Raw genomic sequence first — 11600 nt, forward strand, 5'->3', positions numbered from 1 at the left:
ACTCGGCTCGAATAATCTCCCAGCTTCGCGGTCGAAAGGTACTTTATTCGGCCAGCTAAATGTAAGACATGCGTTCAACATGACCTGAGGCCCAACAACGGTCGGTCCTTAATCGACACAGACGGAAAGCACTACAGTCCAAAACTCTGTAAGTTTCCGTCCGGTCTCAACTTCATTTAACACTTAGTTATACCATGACTACATAGTTATCTAAGCAGATCCAGGTAACCACCTATAGCTCGCAGGTGACAGGAAATCACCCGACTTCTACCGGTCTAAGCCAGCTAAGCATTGACTCGACTGCGGATACCAAGGTAACAAGGATATAGTATAACAAAGGTAGACAAGGAATAATGCAGCAACGGTTGTAAACAACTCCTGAACGTAATGCATCAATTAAAGTAAAGCATTTAATTAATAATTGCAAACCGAGGAGAAAAATACTCCGGGGCTTGCCTCTCTCGAAGGAGCTCAGGCGGTGATCGGGGCACTCCGGAAGTTCCTCAACGTACTCCTCGTCAGCTTCGGTCACTTCCTGCGGCTGCACCTCGAGCTGCTCCTCGGTTTCCTCAGGTATGACGACTGGGCTCTTGGTTTGCGATACTGTATGATGCAGGTGCGTAAGTGCTTATGCAAAAGGTGCATCGGATGAAATGAACACAATGAATATGCTTTATTGCAAGGTAGTCAACATCATCCAAGAACATGTACTACAAGCACATGTCATCTACTGCATTCTCTTCTACTACTAATATGCTAAGTCAACATATCTCATTAAATGCTTCAAAGATACACCAAAGCTTCACTAATTTCTTAAGCATACACAAAGCAACATTTGATTAACCCTAGTTAATAATAGGTTTGAATAGCAACATCTATTTTTATAGCTTAGAAAAATCTTAGAAAATTACCATAGCACAGTAATACCCTAAGTAGTCTACCATCAGATTTTTATGGCATTTGGATAAGTGGAATAGCCTACACAAAAATGACAAGCTTGGACCTAATTATGAATGTGAAAATACTTTGTATTATGAAAAGTGTCAAACAATAGATTTAGTATTTTTCCCATGATCTTCATAGCATACAATCACTGTACAAAAATTATCACATGCATGTTTTATACAAATTTTGCTCTCTAGCAAAAATAACAAAAATCAGCCATTAAAGGCACTTGAACTACACCTCATAATTTTTCTACAGGACATGCATGGAATATATTTTTCACAGAAAGTACATTACACAAGAAGAGTAACAAACTTGGAATCATATTTTTCTGATACATATAGGATTTACTAACCATTTTACAAGATATCAGTAATATCAAGAATTAAATAAAGCTCTACATAAATGTATCCCAAAACTGACATGCAACATTTTTATATTGTAGATCTAAGAATAAGAAACACAAAGAAATTTGTTTCACCAAAATTGGGGCACCACAGCAGCAACTATGTATTTTAGAATCCTTTAAAAGCATTTTCCAGAAATCTTTTTCTTTCAAAAACGAAAATCAGTCGGGCGCAAACGCTGGGTGCACCCAGAACTTCCATCGGCCACTGCGGTTGGGCCCTGCGGCCCCACGGGTCAGTGACCCGAGAGCAGGGGAGGAGCCCCGCCGACCGGTGCTCACCGGCGGCGAGCTCTTCCGGTGGCGCAGGCAGTGCTAGCGTGCACACCACGCTGAGCCGCACCGACTGGAAGGGTGGAGTTGGCCCGGCAGCGTGATGGTCCACGCGACCGTGGCAGCACACTCGCCGGAGAGAAAGGAGGTGGCCAAGCTCGGCCCTTACCTCGACGTCGGCAGCCGCGAGTGAGCGCAAGCGAGGCAGGGACCCAAAGCGGAGCTGCTGGCGGCGGGAATCGAAGGAAAAAGGCGTGGGAGGAGGGGTACGTCGCCGGCGGGGCAGCGGCGGCGCTCGGTGGAGAGAGCTCCCGCGGAGCTCTGAACTGGAGAGAAAAGAGGAGGAGACAGGATGGCGTGTGGGGTGGAGTGGCGTGCGCGCGTTCGGACAGCTTTGAAGGCGGAGCACAGCCGGTCGGAGCAGGCACCGCCCCTCGTCGCCGGTGTACGGGCGCCGCGTGGCGACCGGGCAGGCGGGGAAGGCGGGCGCGTTTGCGCGCGGGAGCGGCCGTGGCGTGGGCCTGGGCCAGCGAAGCGCTGCTGGGCCAGACGTGGGGCGGGCGAGCGAGCGGCGGGCGCGGAGGCAGGCCGAGCCGGCTTTGGCCGTGGGCCGAGAAGCGAGGGCGGCGGCCCGCTAAGGAAATGAAACGATTTTCTTTTTAAAATCTAAATTCAAACAGCCCCAAATTCATCATTTTGAGCAACAAAAAATCATTTTCAAGATTTGGTGCAAAATGAAAGTTGCTCCATTTTTCGAGATCTACAACTTTGCTTTTATGACCAAAATCAAATTCCAAGTAGATTTTGAATTACAAATAAAAATCAATAATAATTCAAAACCCAATTTTTGAAGAATTATTTTTAAAAGCATAATTTGGCAAAATTTTGAATATAAACTTTGCTTCAAAATGCATTCTAATTACTTCTAAGTTGTCTAAGTGATCAACCAAGGGACACACATGGCAAAACAAACATAGCATCCAATCTATTAAAACAAGACTATACACATACATGTTTCATTAATATATTTCAATTCTATATTTCATGTCATGCTTATGAATGTATAATAATGATTATGATCATGATTTGCAAAATGTTAATGCATGCTTAGCATCGAGGTGTTACAGCCCTCCCCCTTATAAAAATCTCGTCCTGAGATTTGGGTTGCAAACTATTTGTTATAAAAATCTTCATAAGCTTTTTGTAGATATTCTCCCGTTTCCCAAGTTGCATCTCCCTCATCATGATGATTCCACTGTATCTTGTATGTTTTCACCACACTATTCCGAGTAGCACGTTCTTTAGTGTCTAACACACGGACCGGTTGCTCACGATACACCAAATCTGATTTGAGTTGGATGCCTCGAGGTTCTGTTCTTTCCTCCGGAACACGCAAACACTTCTTGAGATGTGATACATGGAAAACTGAGAAGACGGTACTCATTGTCTCAGGTAACTCTAACTTATAAGCTACTGGACCTCTTCTTTCCAAGATCTTGTATGGTCCTACGAATCTAGCGACAAGTTTTCTCCGGACTCCAAACCGTTTCTTCTTCATTGGCGTGACCTTCAAATAAACATAGTCACCAACTTCAAACACAAGGGGTCTCCTTCTTCTGTCTGCATAATTTTTCTGATGCGATTGTGCCGCCTTCATATTTTGTTGGATAATATGAACTTTCTTCTTGGCCTCTTCTACAAAGTCAATGCCATAATACCTTCTATCTCCTGGCTCGACCCAATTCAATGGTGTTCTACATTTTCTGCCATACAAAGCTTCGAATGGAGCCATCTTGATGCTTTCTTGATAACTATTATTGTAAGAAAACTCAGCTAATGGTAACCATGACTCCCATGATCCCCTAGAAGACAACACACATGCTCTTAACATATCCTCTAGAACAACATTCACTCGTTCAGTCTGACCATCTGTCTGAGGATGATAAGTGGTACTACGAATCAAACTAGTTCCCAAGCCTTTGTGCAAATGTTCCCAAAAGTGTGCCGTGAATTGTGGCCCTCTATCAGATACTATAGTCTTTGGTATACCATGCAACCTCACAATTTCTGCAATATACTTCTCGGCATATTGAGGTGGTCGATAAGTCGTCGTGACAGGTAGGAAATGAGCGGTCTTGGTAAGACGATCCACAATCACCCAAATCGAATCATGTCCCTTTTGAGTTGTGGGCAAACCCAAGATAAAATCCATACTTATATCATCCCACTTTCAACTAGGTACGGACAAAGGTTGCAACAAACCGGCAGGTTTCATATGAATAGCTTTCACTCTACAACACGTGTCACATCTGGCAACATATGCTGTAACTTCTTTCTTCATTTTGGTCCACCAATAACGAGGTCTTAGTTCTTGATACATCTTACTACTTCCCGGATGGATAGATAGCTTAGAAAGGTGAGCTTCATCCATGAGTTTATTCCTAAGCTCTCGATCCTTGGGAACCACAAGACGGTCGTCAAACCACAACACGCCCTGTTCATCCACTCTAAAGTGCTTAGATGGCTTTTCTTTTATTTTCTCTTTGATGTGGAATATTCCCTTGTCTGTTTTCTAGCCTTCTATTATCTTACTCTCCAACGAGCAAGTAATCTGAATACTATGTAACACAGCAGGATGCATCAGATCAAACCCATCTTCAAGTAATGGCTGCACATTCAAGCAATGTGACTTTCTACTCAAAGCATCTGCCACTACATTGGCCTTTCCAGGATGATATTGCACATTCAAGTTGTAATCTTTGATCAATTCCAACCATCTTCGCTGTCTCATGTTTAGCTCTGGTTGGGAAAAGATGTACTTGAGACTCTTGTGATCTGTGAAAATAGTGCACACATTACCAAGTAGATAATGTCTCCAAATTTTTAGGGCATGCACAACTGCAGCAAGTTCAAGATCATGTGTCAGATAGTTGACCTCGTGCTTTCTCAACTGACGTGAGGCATAAGCAATGACTCTTCCTTCTTGCATAAGAACACAGCCCAAACCAGTTTTCGATGCATCGCAAAACACATCAAATGGTTTCTCAATGTCCGGTTGTGCGAGAATAGGAGTAGTGGTCAACAATTTCCGCAAAATGTGGAAAGCTGCTTCATACTCCTCTGTCCACACAAACTTGTGATCTTTCTGTAGCAGACTTATCATTGGCTTGGCAATCTTTGAGAAGTCTGGTATAAAACGACGGTAGTAACCGGCTAATCCTAAGAAACTTCTAATCTCAGGAACTGTGGTCGGTGCTTTCCAATCCATAACCTCTTGCACCTTACTTGGATCGATTGAAACTCCATTTTCTGATAGAATGTGACCAAGGAAAGGAACTTTCTTCAACCAGAATTCGCATTTGCTAAACTTAGCATATAGCTTATGATCTCTAAGTCTGGTCAAGACAATTCTCAGATGCTCTTCATGATCCTTCTCGTTCTCGGAGTACACCAGAATGTCATTGATGAACACAACCATGAACTTATCCAATTTTGGCATAAAAATTGTATTCATCAAAAACATAAAGTATGCAGGAGCATTTGTCAAGCCAAAGGACATGACAAGGTACTCATACAACCCATATCTGGTGGAAAATGCAGTTTTCGGTATATCTTGTGGCCTAATCTTGATCTGATGGTAACCAGATCTCAAATCTATCTTTGAGAACACCTTAGCCTTGGCTAACTGGTCAAACAGAACATCAATATGAGGCAAGGGATACTTATTCTTGATGGTTATAGCGTTAAGTGGCCTATAATCCATGCACATTCTCAACGTGACCTCTTTCTTCTTCTTCACAAACAAGGCGGGACATCCCCATTCCGACTTGCTTGGCCGGATAAACCCCTTTTTCGATAACTCTTCTAGTTGCTTCTTCAGCTTAACTAATTCATCTAGAGGCATCCGATAGGGTCTCCTTGAAATCGGAGCTGTTTCGGGGAGTAACTCAATTCCAAACTCAATATCCCTATCTAGCGGAAGACCAGGTAGCTCATCCAGGAATACATCCGGAAACTCACACACTACTGGAATCTAATGAATAGGAATGACTTCAGTAGCACATGTCACACTTATAAGGTCTGTTCTCCGAGGCAATGGTACTTGGAAAGTACCCTCACCCAGGGGATCCTTAAGGGTAAGTACCCGACTTCCGATATCTATAACTGCTCCCCAATCCTTCATCCAATTCATCCCTATAATGACATCCAGAACTAGTCCAGGCATAACTATAAAGTTCACTCGAAACTTTCTGCTACCTAATTCAAGGGTTGCCCCTTGAACCATCTGATTGGTCAAGACATCAGCCCCTGCTGAACTTATACGGTAACCATAACCCAATTATGTGCATAGTCGTTCATGTTTCTGTGCAAATGCTTGACTCATAAAAGAATGCAATGATCCAGAATCAAATAGAACAACTACAGGGTTTTCGTTGACAGGAAACTTACCAGTGGTTACGGGCTCTCCCTCAGGAATCTCATCCACGGTCGTACTATGCACCCGAGCATTATAGGTCTGCTGCTTCTTCTTGGGTGGATAAGGACAAAACCTTGAGAAGTGGCCAGGTTGGTCACAATTGTAGCAGGGTCCCCTTACTGTACTAGCAGACCCCACAGCTCCCTTGGAACTGCCCTGCACCGTAGTTGCGGCTGCCTTGTTAGACTGTACTGCCATCTTGTAAGGCTTCTAGGGTCCCTGGAAATTCTGACCTCTCTGCTGAGGTGGCCTAAACCTAGCTCCAGGTGTAGATGGACGATAGGGAGGACGACCCCCCGCAGGTGCTCTTGCTTGGGACGGACCACCTTCTAGGGCTCTCTTACGAGTCTTGGCTGTGGTGCTGGCGTTGTTGTTCTTTTCCTGCTTCAGACAATCACTGATGAAGTCATTGAATCTGACGCGGGTGTTGGTACCCACATGCTTCATCATCTTTGGATTGAGTCCTCTCTTGAAACTGGCGATTCTCTTAGCATCAGTGTCAACCATGTTGGGAGCATAACGACACAAGTTGTTGAAGGCATGCAAATATTGTGTCACGGTCTTAGTGCCCTGATTCAATGCCAAGAACTCTCCCAACTTCATCTCGGTCAGCCCGGGTGGAATATAAACTCCACGGAAGGCCTCAGCGAACTCTCTCCACGTAATTTGAGCATTTGGAGGGAAGGTTGTGCGATGGTGCTTCCACCATATTCCTGCTGGTCCTTGCAACTGATGTGCAACATACTCAGTTTTCAATATCTCAGTCATCCTCAACACACGGAATTTATCTTCCATAGTGTTGATCCATTCTTTAGCATCGAGTGGTTCTGTTGCTTCCTTGAATATTGGTGGCATGGTGTCCATAAAATCTTTGAAGCTGCTATATTGATTCACCCCAATGCCACCACCCTGATTGTTACCGCGCTGAACATTGTTGGCGATGGTACGCAGAAAATCCTCCATGTTCTTCTGGGATTGTTCTGTGTTGCGCTGACTCCCGAGCAACTATGCGAGGAACACCTCTGGGGTAAACGGGGGAGGAGGTGGCAAATGCGGTTCATGGGGAGGCTCATTGTTGTTGCCATGGTTTCCACCACCACCATCGGTCCCCGCACTGTTAGCACCGGTCTCAGCGGCCTCATATGTGGTACAGCGAGTATTTGTCATCTGCATATTTCAGCAACAAGTAATGATTGAGTGAAGCTATAATAATTGTGAGTGAATGAAAAATTATGCCAAACTGAATTTACTGGAGAGAATAAATTCATATAATAAAATAGAGGCACAATAATCGCATCCCAATTAAAACAACGTCACTAATTAAATTACTTCAACAGCAAACATCGTGTCCATACAACCAAATTGCCAGCATAGATACACTGGACTTTTATGCGTTCAGATATCGCATTCCTAGCCAAGTTCCAATCACATGCCAGTCTCATAAGTTCAAAGCAAGATACATTAGGTTACATGCCAACAAAAGAAAGGTCATCGCGACAGGACCTAAACACTAGCGCAAGGCAACTAGCCTACTCCTCAGGGCCGTCGTCGGGATCAGAGACGTCACCATCGCCCCTAGGTGAAACTACAGGCTCGTCCTCGTCGTCGTCGTTGATGTCCATGCCAGCGGCGTCTGGAGGAGCATATGGGCCAACCCCATTATAGAGCGCGTGAAATTCCTTGTGCAGGTTGACGTTGTACTCCTCTAGCTCATCGACCCTCTACAGCAGAAGGTCCCTCTCGTCCCAGGCTTCATTCCTCTCCTGAACCAACTGTCCAATCATGCGGTCTGCATTGTTGTTGGCCTAAGTCAACGTATGCACCCGCTGCATAGCTCTATCACCTCTCTCTACCGCCTGGTCCCGCTGTAAGCTCATATCAGCCAACTGCTCCTGCAAACTAGCTATAGCACGTGCCTGCTTCTTCTTCTGCTTTCTTACCTTGAGCTTATCATGGCTACGTAAGCCAGTCAAAGTCCAGTAGGTACACTCAAGACCCTAATACGCTCTGATAGCGGCAAACATAGCACTCATAGCATGGTTGTCGCTAGCCTGTCCCTCAGCTAGACCTCTGACCAAAGCACTTCCCTAAGGCTGAACCCAAATAGCATCACGAGGATCATCCCTAGGAAAGGTGCCAGCTAGAGCTGCTGCAAGCTCACTGGGAAATCTGCTCCTGATATCCCTGATGACATGGAAAGCTACTCCCTCTACACCCTCAACAGGAGTGCGACCCTCAAACTCCAAGTGCCAACCATCCTAATCTGGAGCATCACCAAGAGCAGGAACCATGATCTCTACCACTGCAAGTCCATCCTCTGCTAACTGGCTCTCATTCCAAGAGTACACCGGCTCTTGACCCTCTAGGTACCCCACATCATGGAGCACTCTCCAAAGCAATGTTGGCATGCCAAACTCGCTCAAGGTGTCCGTGGTGCGGTGCTCCCTTAGGGCCAACGGACGTCGAGGTGCTCTTCCTCCGGTGGACTTACAGGCGGTCTGCTTCGTGCGGGCCATCTGTAGCAAAAGTTCTTTTATTACTCCGTGGGAACATATTTTAGGTGATACAACTTTTATCAAAATGAGATAATCAATTTATAAGGGGAGGAATGCATGACATGAATGAAATGCACAAGTAATATGATGTATGTACGTGCCGTACGTTCTCACAAACTTATGAAATAAATAATTTCTAGCGACGAATTCGGTGGCATACAAACGATCTCTCAAATACGTATCTAATACGTTCTACACGATAACGTTGTTATTACCTGCAGAAGATTCATTTCAGCCCAATTCTCAATGAATGCATAAAAGCAGTAAATTTTATCTACACGCTCTACACGAATCCCTAGATACGTGTACAATGGTAGTAACTACCCGAACCATTGTCCTATTGACGGCATCGCCTCAACAGACGGAATACCCACACATGAGATACCTTTGTAAAACATGCGTAGAACATGTAATTACTCCAGCATCATATAAGCATTCACCCTAGATCGGTGGTGTATTCGATCATGCTCTCACAACTCACACTTACCGAGGCGTAGAGGCAAATGATCCATACATTACCACTCAAACAAGTGGCACTCATACAATAGCACGCCGTATGAGCAACGAAAGAGAAATATGATGCAAGAACCCCAAGTTAGTACTTAATTAAGCCACCTAGAGTCCTTAACTGGGCATAAAGGATATGACCACTGGCACACTTTTTAGTTTGGAAATCGCGTTTTTCAAATGCCTTTTTGTTTTAAATACGCTTGTGAACAGTAACACACTAAACCATGCTCTGATATCAGCTGTAATAGAACCGACCAATTATACGAAATTAAGTAAGAAAATCACCCGCCAGAGCAGACGATTTAGCAAACTTAAGCCCGTATAACCCGGTAGTCCGTGAAATCCCGAAGGATTTCAAACCAACTCACATACCAGCCAAGATCGTAATAAGTTTAGCGGTCACCATCACATATTACATAAAAGTTCGCATTACAGATACATCAGAGTTTAAACATAGTTATTACAAAACAAGTTCGAATAAAAGTAGCGGAAGCCATTTGTTCAAAACCACACCCACTCACGCGGAGTTCAAATACAGTGCCAGCTAATGATCATCTCCAACAAAAGCATCAGACGAGATGTAAGGAATGACCATGCCCATGGTCCTAAGCATCACCCATCGCAGGATAAAGGCAGTTGATACAGTAGCCATAATACATCTGCCCATCTGCAACAAGTGGGAATAAAACCCTAAGTATGAGAAGATACTCAGCTAGACTTACCCGACATAACCAAAAATAAAGTGACACCAAGGATTATGAAGGGCTTTATAGTAGGGTAGCTGACTCATTTGCAAAAGAGGCATTTTAGCATTTCAAGAACCTTTACAAAAGCATTATTGTCAAGTTAATTATTATTAACCTATCGACTAGATTTGCACCTATACTAGAGCAAACATGTGATTAAGCAAATAATGATAACCCATGATCATCAACAACTTCCATAATGTCATATTCATTATAACTGTCCAAGTGTTCCATCAACATTACTACGATGAAGTAACTCAAGTCAAGTGCTCACAATCCAGGAGCGATGGCGATTCGAATCGATTCCTAACCAGCTGGTAATTTATTCCTTACACAAACCTCACTCACCCGCTAAAGTGAGGTATCGCTCAACGAGTCAACTATCTAAGAATCTCGAGTTTGCTAGAAACCACATGTAACCGGGGGCCGACCGACTGCTCTTTGGTCTTATCTTCGCGCCCCCGTGTCCTACCACACCTGCTCCGGTACAGTGCGCTGCGGGCAATCTACTCGGCCCGAATAATCTCCTAGCTTCGCAGTCGAAAGGTACTTTATTCGGCCAGCTAAATGTAAGGCATGCGTTCAACATGACCTGAGGCCCAACAACGGTCGGTCCTTAATCGACACAGACAGAAAGCACTACAGTCCAAAACTCTGTAAGTCTCCGTCCGGTCTCAACTTCATTTAACACTTAGTTATACCATGACTATATAGTTATCCAAGCAGATCCAGGTAACCACCTATAGCTCGCAGGTGACAGGAAATCACCCGACTTCTATCGATCTAAGCCAGCTAAGCATTGACTCGACTGCGGATATCAGGGTAACAAGGATATAGTATAACAAAGGTAGATAAGGTATAATGCAGCAACAGTTGCAAACAACTCCTGAACGTAATGCATCAATTAAAGTAAAGCATTTAATTAATAATTGCAAACCGGGGAGAAAAATGCTCCGGGGCTTGCCTCTCTCGAAGGAGCTCGGGCGGTGATCGGGGCACTCCGGAAGTTCCTCAACGTCCTCCTCGTCGGCTTTGGTCACTTCCTGCGGCTGCACCTCGAGCTGCTCCTCGGTTTCCTCGGGTATGACGACTGGGCTCTCGGTTTGTGATACTATATGATGCAGGTGCGTAAGTGCTTATGCAAAAGGTGCATCGGATAAAATGAACATAATGAATATGCTTGATTGCAAGGTAGTCAACATCATCCAAGAACATGTACTACAAGCACATGTCATCTACTGCATTCTCTTCTACTACTAATATGCTAAGTCAACACATCTCATTAAATGCTTCAAAGATACACCAAAGCTTCACTAATTTCTTAAGCATACACAAAGCAACATTTGATTAACCCTAGTTAATAATAGGTTTGAATAGCAACATCTATTTTTATAGCTTAGAAAAATCTTAGAAAATTACCATAGCACAGTACTACCCTAAGTAGTCTACCATCAGATTTTTATGGCATTTGGATAAGTGGAATAGCCTACACAAAAATGACAAGCTTGGACCTAATTATGAATGTGAAAATACTTTGTATTATGAAAAGTGTCAAACAATAGATTTAGTATTTTTTCCATGATCTTCATAGCATACAATCACTGTACAAAAATTATCCCATCCATGTTTTATACAAATTTTGCTCTCTAGCAAAAATAACAAAAATCAGCCATTAAAGGCACTTGAAC

Source organism: Miscanthus floridulus, chromosome 11 (genome assembly GCF_019320115.1).
Source record: "Miscanthus floridulus cultivar M001 chromosome 11, ASM1932011v1, whole genome shotgun sequence".
NCBI lineage: Eukaryota > Viridiplantae > Streptophyta > Magnoliopsida > Poales > Poaceae > Miscanthus > Miscanthus floridulus.